This window comes from Callorhinus ursinus, unplaced genomic scaffold, assembly GCF_003265705.2.
Source record: "Callorhinus ursinus isolate GAN/ISIS: 27379988/994484 unplaced genomic scaffold, GSC_fseal_2.0 scaffold2, whole genome shotgun sequence".
NCBI lineage: Eukaryota > Metazoa > Chordata > Mammalia > Carnivora > Otariidae > Callorhinus > Callorhinus ursinus.
In genome coordinates, this window is record NW_027397064.1 from 34,091,695 (window position 1) to 34,101,784 (window position 10,090).

Sequence of the window (10,090 nt, forward strand, 5' to 3'; positions counted from 1 at the left end):
TACGGCCTTCCGGGCAGAAGCAGACTGCCTCCGCAGGGAAGGTGAGCCTCCAGGGAAGGTGACGTTTGGGCTGGGTCCTGAAGGATGAGTAGGAGTTTCCAAGCGGAGTACGAGGAGGGCGTTCCTGGCAGCAAGATCAATGCAGGAGAGGAGTACAAAATACATGGCATGTTTGGGGAAGGGCAGGCCCTGTCATGTGGGTGGAGTCCAAGGCCAGGTAAATAAGAAACACTTTCTGGCTCTTACCAGAGGGGTCATGGGCTCAGCTGGCAAACTCTCTCTCTCTTTTTTTTTTCTTTTTGGCCCATACAGTGTTTTAAAAATATTTTGAATTAGTTGCCAAGATTTAAAAATTGGAAGATTTCTCATAAAATTCCAGATTTCTGGCTTCTCTTGAAAAAAAAAAATCAGAAGATCTGGCAACACAGGGCCCACATTCCCACATGGCAACCAACGAGACTGGAGCTGGGTAGCAGCTCCTGTGCCCCCTCCCTCTTGGAAAGCAGCATGTGCTCGCCAGCTCGCCCCAGTCCCCACCCTGCTGTCTTCTCTCCACGCCATGTGCTGGCCGCCGTCGAACCTGCTGGAAAATGGTGAACAAAACCAGCCATGATTCTGCTGGCGTGGAGCAAACAGAGCAGAAGACTTCCTGAAGAACAGTGAGAGGAAGGGCCTTGCACGTCTTCCTCCGGAATTAGGGTTTCGTTGTTAGGCCTAGTATTCTGAAGGCAGAGATGTGATTAAATTTGTCCTTCAGAACTCTGACGACAGAATGAGAGATGACGTAGAGAGAGCGCAGGGCAAGAAAATAAGTAAAAGGCCACACGGCGACCAAGAGAAGCCCAAACTAGGCAATGACGTCCTAGACTTAGTGCCATGACCCTGAAAAAGCCATCACCAAACTTCGAACCCTTGAAGCGTTTTTCCAAAGAGCGATCTCATACGACTTCAAATACAGTAAAATATCAATTTATGTGTTTTAAATATTGGTATATAGAAGGAAAAAAGAAGCTTCCTCAGAGTAACCCAGTAAAGAAAGGACAGCCTTGTAATGTTCTGTGCAGAGTAGCAAGTATTAAGCCTCTAGTGTCTAGGCAGCCGCACAGGGCGGTTCCTGTCAGTTCATAATTCACAACATACTGTGATCCAGCCCTGCATGGAGGAACTTATGTGTTAGACCATATTGACCCAATAGTGAAGGCAAGTTTAAAAATAATGGATATATGTCTTGTCCTTGTTCGAGGCTTCCCTTGACAAGAGAATATAAATTTCTTAAATTAACTCCTTATTTAGAGGCCAGAATTCCGCTCACCTCACAGACTCTTTAGAACACAAGTAATTAAATTCAAATGTGCTCAGGTTCGGTCATATTCTGTGGACCAAGGTTTTGCTCTCTTAGGAGTCCGTCTATTCGCCTCTACCTGGAGTTGTCCTTTTATCACTTTCTTCATTATGTCCTTTTTCTCAGACTTCTCTCGAGCAGGGGAGGGGAAGAGCAAAGTTAGGAAGGAGCAAGGAAGATCATGATGCCAGTGGATCTCCTACTTTGCAAACTGTGAAGTTTTACACAAATGTACAGTTGTGTAATTAAAAGGAAAAACAGATTGCTGAAGGTCTTCTTATAATAACTAAAAATTCTTCAAATCCCTAATGTTTATACTCCAAGGAATTCATTGTCAAATAAAGCTGCTCGTAAATGCCTAAATCCTCCATCCATACTGCCAAGCATTTCTGTCCTTTTCACAGCCTGCAACTTGCTTCTGTCTTTCCTGTCAGGGACTGCTACTCAGATATACACAGAGAGAAGTTCTCTGTCTTCTGGACAGGTGCATGGATCCACCGCGGATGCATGAGGTCTCAGGATGCACAGCTGCCCTGAGCTGGGGAGGAAAAACGCCTTCTAAGCTGCCTTCTGACATTGTCAACGCTCTGGGTGTTCTTTCACTAAGATAGTAAATGCTTAAAGCTTTTTATTGCTGAACAGATATTAGATCAACAGTCCTCGACTGACATAATGAACAATAGGATACGTTGCAAGTCAGTGATCTCATTCTTTTTCTAAGCTCTTGTGCAAAAACCATTACATGAAATTCTTCAGAGTTGAAGCCTAGATCATGATGACAACAAATGCTTCCTCTGTGCCGACACTGACCTCAGTAATATGCCTGCATCAATTACTTGACCTCACAGCAACCCTATCAGGTGGGTGCTAGTACTGCCATTATCCCCATTTAGCAGATGAGAAAACTGAGGCACAAGGAATTTTAAGTTGTACTCCCCAAATCTCATAGCTGGGAGAGCTGGGGTTTAAATTCTTGCAGTTTGGCACTAAGTCTAGACTCAAAGACCATACTTCACTTTCAGGCTGTATAGATGGGTCTGCTTAAACATCCGAGGATATTGATGATGCACAAATGTGAACCCCCACCAGTCCCCCGAATCTCACCATTTTCCTTAATCCAGAGACAATTTCAAGGCCCCTAATATCTGTCATGTAAAGCTAAGATGCAAGAGAGCCAAATTTTTATAAAAATACAAAATAAAAAATGTTCACCTAATATATCTGGCATTGACGCATCTGGCACAATGGGAAATAGCTTTGCAACTCATTTTACTAAATGTAAAAGATTATGATGATTAACTTCCTCTTCATTATGCCATGGTCAGAATAAGTGTTCAATAGGTATTTGCTGGATTTTTTTCAGAGTCAGGAAATAAAGGAGATTATCCCAAACTAGAGCAAAGTTGAGCATAGCTTCACAGAGAGCGATTATCGTACAGAAGAACCTAGTGGCGTTCTCAACCTAATTATTTGTTTTCATTTATCTTTTCCCCCCTGAAGCCAGCATGTATTTTCCTTGTTCTTAATATAGTGTCTTGAAATTTACATATTCAACTTTATAGTTTTATTCAGAATTAAAATACTTTCTTTTTAAACTTAATACTCAAACACAGGATTGGTAAATCAATTAAGAACAAAATTTAAGAAAAATGACCAGTTGACTTTCAATGAATACCTGCAGTAATAAAGATTCATTAGTGAAAAGAAAAATACTACTTAAAATGAGAGCACATATTTAATTTTTGTCTCTGATAAATGATAATGCCCTCTAATATATGCCAAAATAAATACATTTTCTTTAAAGAGAAATCTGAGATGAGATACCATAAATGCTCCAAATATTAATTCTGGATGGCATTAAGACTATCGGTGATTCAAATGACTTTGTGGAAGCAGTAAAGTATAGTGAAAAAGCAAGGGTTTGGAGCTGCCAGGTTGGGAAACACATAGAAATGTGGGGAAAGTGACACACCCAGCATGAAGTTTCCACACTCTTTCCCCATACCTTGTTCTATACATCTCTTCCATCTGGTTGTTCCTGAGTTTTATCCTTTTGTAATAAACCAGTAATCTAGTGATGATGATGGTGAAAAAGAAGAAGGAAGTGGGGGAGAGGAGAGAAGAAAGGGGGAAGAGGGGGAAGGGGGAGACAGAAGGAAAGTCAGGATGGAAGGAAGGAAGGAAGGATGGATGTGAGGGAGGGAGGGAGGAAGGGAGAAAAAAAGAAAAGACAAGGGTTTAAAATTCAGATACCTAATCAATTACTCAGGTTTTTTTATATGACAAATGAGAATAACGAAGCCTACTTCACAGAAATGCTTTGGGACTGAAGACACTACAGTGTGCTAAGAAGTCACTGAGTAGAGATGATGATGATGATGATGATGATGATCCTTTTGAACTATCTGAGAAGTGTTTCATTCTGTTTCTAATATGAAATCATTAATTGTGTTAAACCACTCACTAAAAATGAGTATTCTGTCTTTGGCTGCCCATTAGGATCATCTAGGAAACTTTAAAACACACTAATACCAGGGTTTCCCCTTCAGAAATTCTGGATTATTTGGTTGGGCATTTGGGATTTTAAAAAGTTCTTCAGGTTATTCTAATGTGCAGTCAAGATTGGGAATCAATGTTCTAAAATAATTCAATGAAAAATCAACGTACAGAAATAAGTTGCATTTCTATATACTAATAACAAAATATCCAAAAAAGAAATAAAGAAAACAATGCCATTTATAATGGCATAAAAACATAAAATACTTAGGAATAAATTTAACTGTTGAGATGCAAGATCTGTGCACTGAAAACTATAAAATATTGATGAGAGAAATTGAGTAAGCCACAGATAAATGGAAAGACATCCTGTGTTTATGGATTGGAAGAATCAATATTGTTAAGGTGTTTGTACTACCCAAAGACATCTGTAGATTCAATACAGTCTCTATCAATATTCCAACGACATTTTTCACAGAAAGAGAAAAAACAATCCTAGAATTTGTATGGAACCATAAAAGACCCCAAATATACAAAGCAATCCTGAGAAAGAAGAGCAAAGCTGGAGTATCATACTTGCGGATTTCAAAATGTATTACAAAGCTACAGTAATCAAAATGGTATGGTATTGGCATAAAAACAGAAACATAGACCAATGGAACAGATTAAAGAGCCCAGAAGTAAACCCTTGCATATACAGTAACTAGTGTTTGACAAACGAGCCAAGATACTCAATGGGGGAAAGGATAATTTCTTCAATAAATGATGCTGGAAAAACTGGATAGCCACAAGCAGAAAGTGAAATTGAATTGAATTGTCTTACACAACTCACAAAAAATAAACTCAAAATAGATTAAAGACTTAAACATAAGACCTGAAACTATAAAACTCCTAGAAAAAAACACAGGGGAAAACTCTGTGACATCGGTCTTAGCAGCAATGTCCTGCATAAGACACCAAAGCACAAGCAACAAAAGCAAAAATAAATAAGTGGGACCATATCAAACTAAAAAACTGCACAACAAAAAAAATGATCAAAATGAAAAGGCAACCTATGGAATGGGAGAAAATATTTGTAAGCCATTTATGTATCTGACAAGAGGTTAATACCCAAAATAAACGCGGAACTCATACAATTCAACGACAACAAAACAAACAAACCGATTAAAAAATGGGCAGAAGTCCTGAACAGACATTTTTCCAGAGAAAACCCATAAATGGCCAACAGGTACATGAAAAGGTGCTCATCAAGGAAATGCAAACCAAAACCACAAAGAGCTATCACCTCCCACCTGTTAGAATGGCTGTTATCAAAAAGACAAGAGGTAACAAGTGTTGGCAAGGATGTGGAGAAAAGGGGAGCCTTGTGCACCATTGCCTGGAGTGGAAATTGACGCAACCACTGTGGAAAACAGTATGGAAGTCCCTGAAAATATTAAAAATCACGTTATCCAGCAAACCCACATTTGACATATATCCAAAAGAAATGGAATCAAGATCTTGAAGAGATGTATGTACGCCTCTGTTCACTGCAGCATTATTTACAATAGCCAAGATCTAGACCCAACCTACATGTCCATCTACAGATGAATGGATAAGGAATATGTGATACACACACACACACACACACAATGGCATATTATTCAGCTATGAGAAAGAAGAAAATTCTACCATTTGTGACAACATGGATGGACCTTGAGGACATTATACTAAGTGAAATCATCAGACAAAGAAAGACAAATACTGTATCATCTCACATATATCTGGAATTGAAAAAAGCCAAACTCATAATGACAGAAAGTAGTATGATGGTTGCCAGGGGCTAGGGGGTGGGAGAAATGAAAGATGTCAAAGGATACAAATTTCCATTTATAAGATGAATAAATTCTGGAGATCTGATGTACAGCATGATGAGTATAGTTTGTATACTTGAAAGTTGTTAAGAGGGTCAATCTTAAATGTTCTCACAGCACACAAAAAGATAATTATGTAAGATGGCTGAAATGTTAAGTAATCCTATCGTGGTAATCATTTTGCCATATAGACATACCAAATCTTCACATTGTACACCTTAAATTTACACACGGTCATGTCAATTATATTTCAACAAAATACAATAAAATAGCTCACGATAGACATTCTTGTACAACATGAAGTACTGCCATAAATATTCTAGTAACATTGGGACTTCTGATTTAAGATAGTATCAGCCTAAGCAGCCTCTGGTTCACAGTCTGCCAACTGTCCATTTAAAATACTCATTAGGATGCCAAAAATTATGAAAACTCACATTACAAAGGAAAATAAACACAAAAGTTTGTCACATGCCAGAATCTTCATGGAATTTCCACAAATAAGAGTGCTGGGAGGCAAAATTCACAAGCACAGTGGCATTCTGACTCTGTACAGCTTGAATCAGAGTGACCCCTTTGGTTGATGAGTAGATAAAGGATGCTATCGCTGATCCCTCTTTGGTGATGCAGAAGCTAGTTCAACCAGAAAATGAGGCAGAGACTATATCCCAACAACCAAACGTTTCCCTTAAAAGACCAAAGCTAAGTTTTACCTCCCCTCCCTCATCAGGAAATCTCCTTCTACATCTATTCAGAGACTGTTACAGGGATTTGGAGAGAAGGGAAGTGATCAGGTGCATTACTTCCTGAGATAATGCCTTTAGATGAAGTATACCAGCAGGGTCAGCAATGGTACACGTTCTAAGACTGTACTGTCCAGTATGATGGCTTCTAGTCAAATATGACTATTTAGATTTAAATTAATTAAAATTAGGCAAAATTAAAACTTCAGTTCCTCAGTCATTTTAGCCATATTTTCAAATACCCAATGCTAAGATGTGGCTAGTAGCTATTGTGCTCAACAGTGCAGATTACAAGCCATTCCCATCATCAGAAGTAGTTCTCTTGGACAGTGCTGCTTTAACATAAAATTCTTCTTCAATAAAATTTGAAATATTTCAGGGAATAGTAACAATACCTATTGCATAAGATTCTTAAAGCCTACCAATCAAAGACCACCAGGAACATATCCAAAACCAATGTTTGTTTAGTTTGGTGCATAAGGAAGAAGGTACTCCAGGGGAACCCTGGCATATTTCAAGAGGGAGTGGTTTAAAAGGGTGCTTATAGCAGATGGGAGGTTAGATTAATCAAACAATGGCCTTGACAGGGCAAGTTGCTGGAACAATCCATGGTCTTTAAAAGTGAGTCTGTGCAGTAACTGCTAGATCACCATCCATGGTCTTATCTCAGAACATATGGGGCCGAATGAGCTCATGTTATGGAAGTTTGAGACCAGATATTCTATGACGCCTAAGATGGTTAGGCTTGATACAGTTTATCTGTTTTGCGTTTTTGAAAGTTGTGCCTTCTGTTTCGATTCTCAGTATCTCCTTCCTTCCACTGCAGCCTAATTACCAGTATGGACATTTTTTTACTTTCTTGGTGATAGATTATTTTCTTTGGGGAGTATGATCAATTTAGTTCTGCACCTTTGTTGAAAGCATAGTTCCTAACAAATTCTTAGTTACCAGATGAATAAGTTCTGAGGATTTTTTAATGTACAGTGTGGTGACTATAGTTAATAATACTGTATTGAAATTTGCTGGAAGTAAGAGAGTGGATCTTAAGCATTCTCACCAAAAAAAAAAAAAAAAAGTAATTATGTGGAGTGATGGATGTGTTAATTAACTTGACTGTGGCAATCATTTCACAATGTATATGTGAAATGTATATGTATATCAAATCATCACATTGTACATTTTGAATATATACAACTTTGTCAATTGTATCTCAATTATATCTCAGTTTTTAAAAAAGAAAAGTATAGTTTGAATCTATTTAAAAGGATTGAATATTTATATATTACAAATATTGAATATTTGTAATGGTAAATGTTTTGATAACTATAGGCATTATACCTTCTGGCTATTTGGGGGGATGATTATTGATTGAATCTGCTAGTATGATCGTGAGTGTTTAAGATTCTGGAGATTATGCATTTAGCAACTATAACAGAGACAAACAAGGACACTAGGATTATTATTAATGGTTGAGACATGTCCTAAAGGTCCCACAAACTATTTGAATCTTCCTTATATACCTGTGTTTTTTATTTCCTCTTTAATTTGGATATGGGTTATTGAGCTTTACCAGAGTCTGAAGAACTGGTTCAGTATTTGGAAATTATCAAAGATGAGAGCATTGGCATGAATGAGGGACAGCGGTGTCCACTAATAACTTAGAAATGAGAAGCAGTAAGAGAGAATGAGATGGAGGATAAGGAACAGATGTGGAAAGAAGCACAAGACTAGTGGCTTCAGGCATCTGGTTTTCCTGGAGAGAGATGTCATGAACCCATCTACCTGCTTTATGTGGTCACCCGCTTGTTCCCAGGATCATGAGGTGGCTAGCTATTCCCATGAACCATCTGGAGATTCTACAGAGAACTTCAGTTCTATGTTTCCATGAAGTATTGTTTTCCAAACATTTTAATGTTGAAGAATGGATGATGTTTTATCTGGAAGACGTGGACCATTGGAGTCTTACTGCTATGTTAGATGTTAACAGTATGAGATAAGGTCTTTTCTGATGGGATTTCAGTGAAGTCTTTATTTGATGGTGTTTCCAAATATGTCTGATCACTGAGTCTGTTGTCATGCTGAAGTGGATTAGGTGGCTGGCAAGGAAGGCTGTTCTTATCTTTTGGTGATAAGAATGAACATATCGTGATAATTCCGTACGTTACAGTACCGTATTTGAATGAAGGACTGTAGAATTCTCTTTTGAAGTAACATACAAAATTAACCTATAGGGATCGAATCAGTGATTCTCCTAGGAAAAAGAACATATTATCAACAGTTAGGACAGTGATAAATATCCAGGCTTTTAATTTATCAAATAATATGTTCTATGAAAGTCACCAATTGACATCTCATATATAAACCTTGCAAAATCTTTGTGTATACTGTCACTGTATCTTACATGAGTATGTTTTCTTTAACAAAATACACAATACACAGAGTACACAATAATCAATACATATTTATATTTATATGTAATTAACATAGAAATGCTGAACTTCTCTTTGAATTTGTCAGCTTAAAAAAATATATCTTAACCTTAATAAAGAAAAGATTTCAATAGTTTCAGTTAATTAAAATTAAAATTGGCCAACAAATCGAGTTATGCCTAGTGCCCTTTCCTTCATAAAGTGAAGGAGCGAATCTTTGTTACCTCTATCCACTTAGGAGACTCAAAGATATTTTGGGGTAAGAGCTATCATAAACGTTTTTGTTATTCTAAATTTGGTGTCTAAATTTGAGGAAGACAAAATCGAGGAAAGGTGTGTTGGGGCAAGATACGCTTAAGGCCAGAAACAGTTACAAGGAGTAGGTTCAAAACAGCAGTGAAGGCCGTCCTTCAGAACTTCACCTTTTCCAAAAGTAAAACCTTTTAAAATCATTTAAAAGTATGTCAAAGCCAAACAATTAACAGAATAATTTTGTGATCTGGACACAGAAGAATTTAGAAATTTTAACAGGAAACCCATTCTAGTTCACTCTTAAGAATGTCATGCACGGGGTCCCTGGGTAGCACAATTGATTGAGTGTCGCCATATTGGTTCCGGCTCAGGTCGTGATCTCAGGGTGGTGAAATTGAGTCCCGTGTTGGGCTCCAGGCGCAGCGGGGAGTCAGCTTGAGATTCTCTCCCCCTCTCCCTCTGCCCCTCCCGCTCCTGCTCTCTCTCTCTCTCTCTAAAATAAATAAATAAGTCTTTTTAAAAAAAAGTCATCCATGAACAATTTGCTGATAAAGATCTAAGTCTTTTTCTCTTTTGAATAAACCCATCAATTTAAAGAACTTGGTCAAAATTTTTAGCAGTTTTTTCACCTCCTTATTTGTAGATATTATAATCCCAAGATAATAAAGTTTACTTTTCAGGAGGGATTTTCTCCATTTATAAAATATGCTAATATTTGTCTTCTACTATCATTTTTTATTTTGACCAATTTTTTTTTTACTTGAAGACAAAATTATCCTTTTTTTGTATAGTAAACCAAAATATATTCTTTACTATGCAAAACCATACTTTAAAAATTATATTAAAAAAATTTGTTTTTGAAAAGAAGATAGTAGGAAGGGAAAAATGAAGGGGGGGAAATCGGAGGGGGAGACAACCCATGAGAGACTATGGACTCTGAGAACCAAACTGAGGGTTTTAGAGGGGAGGGGGTGG

At 37.6% G+C, this 10,090-nt stretch overlaps 1 protein-coding gene across 1 annotated transcript in view; it reads left to right on the plus strand.

Annotated features, from left to right (window-relative positions):
• The first annotated feature begins 2,086 nt into the window (after positions 1 to 2,086).
• The window catches only part of SATB2 (SATB homeobox 2), a 252,709-nt gene continuing 244,705 nt past the window's right edge, over positions 2,087 to 10,090 (plus strand). The window contains exon 1 of the mRNA XM_073880632.1: positions 2,087 to 2,202. The gene's annotated coding sequence lies outside the window, so the exon portion shown is untranslated. The remainder of the gene's footprint in view (positions 2,203 to 10,090) is intronic.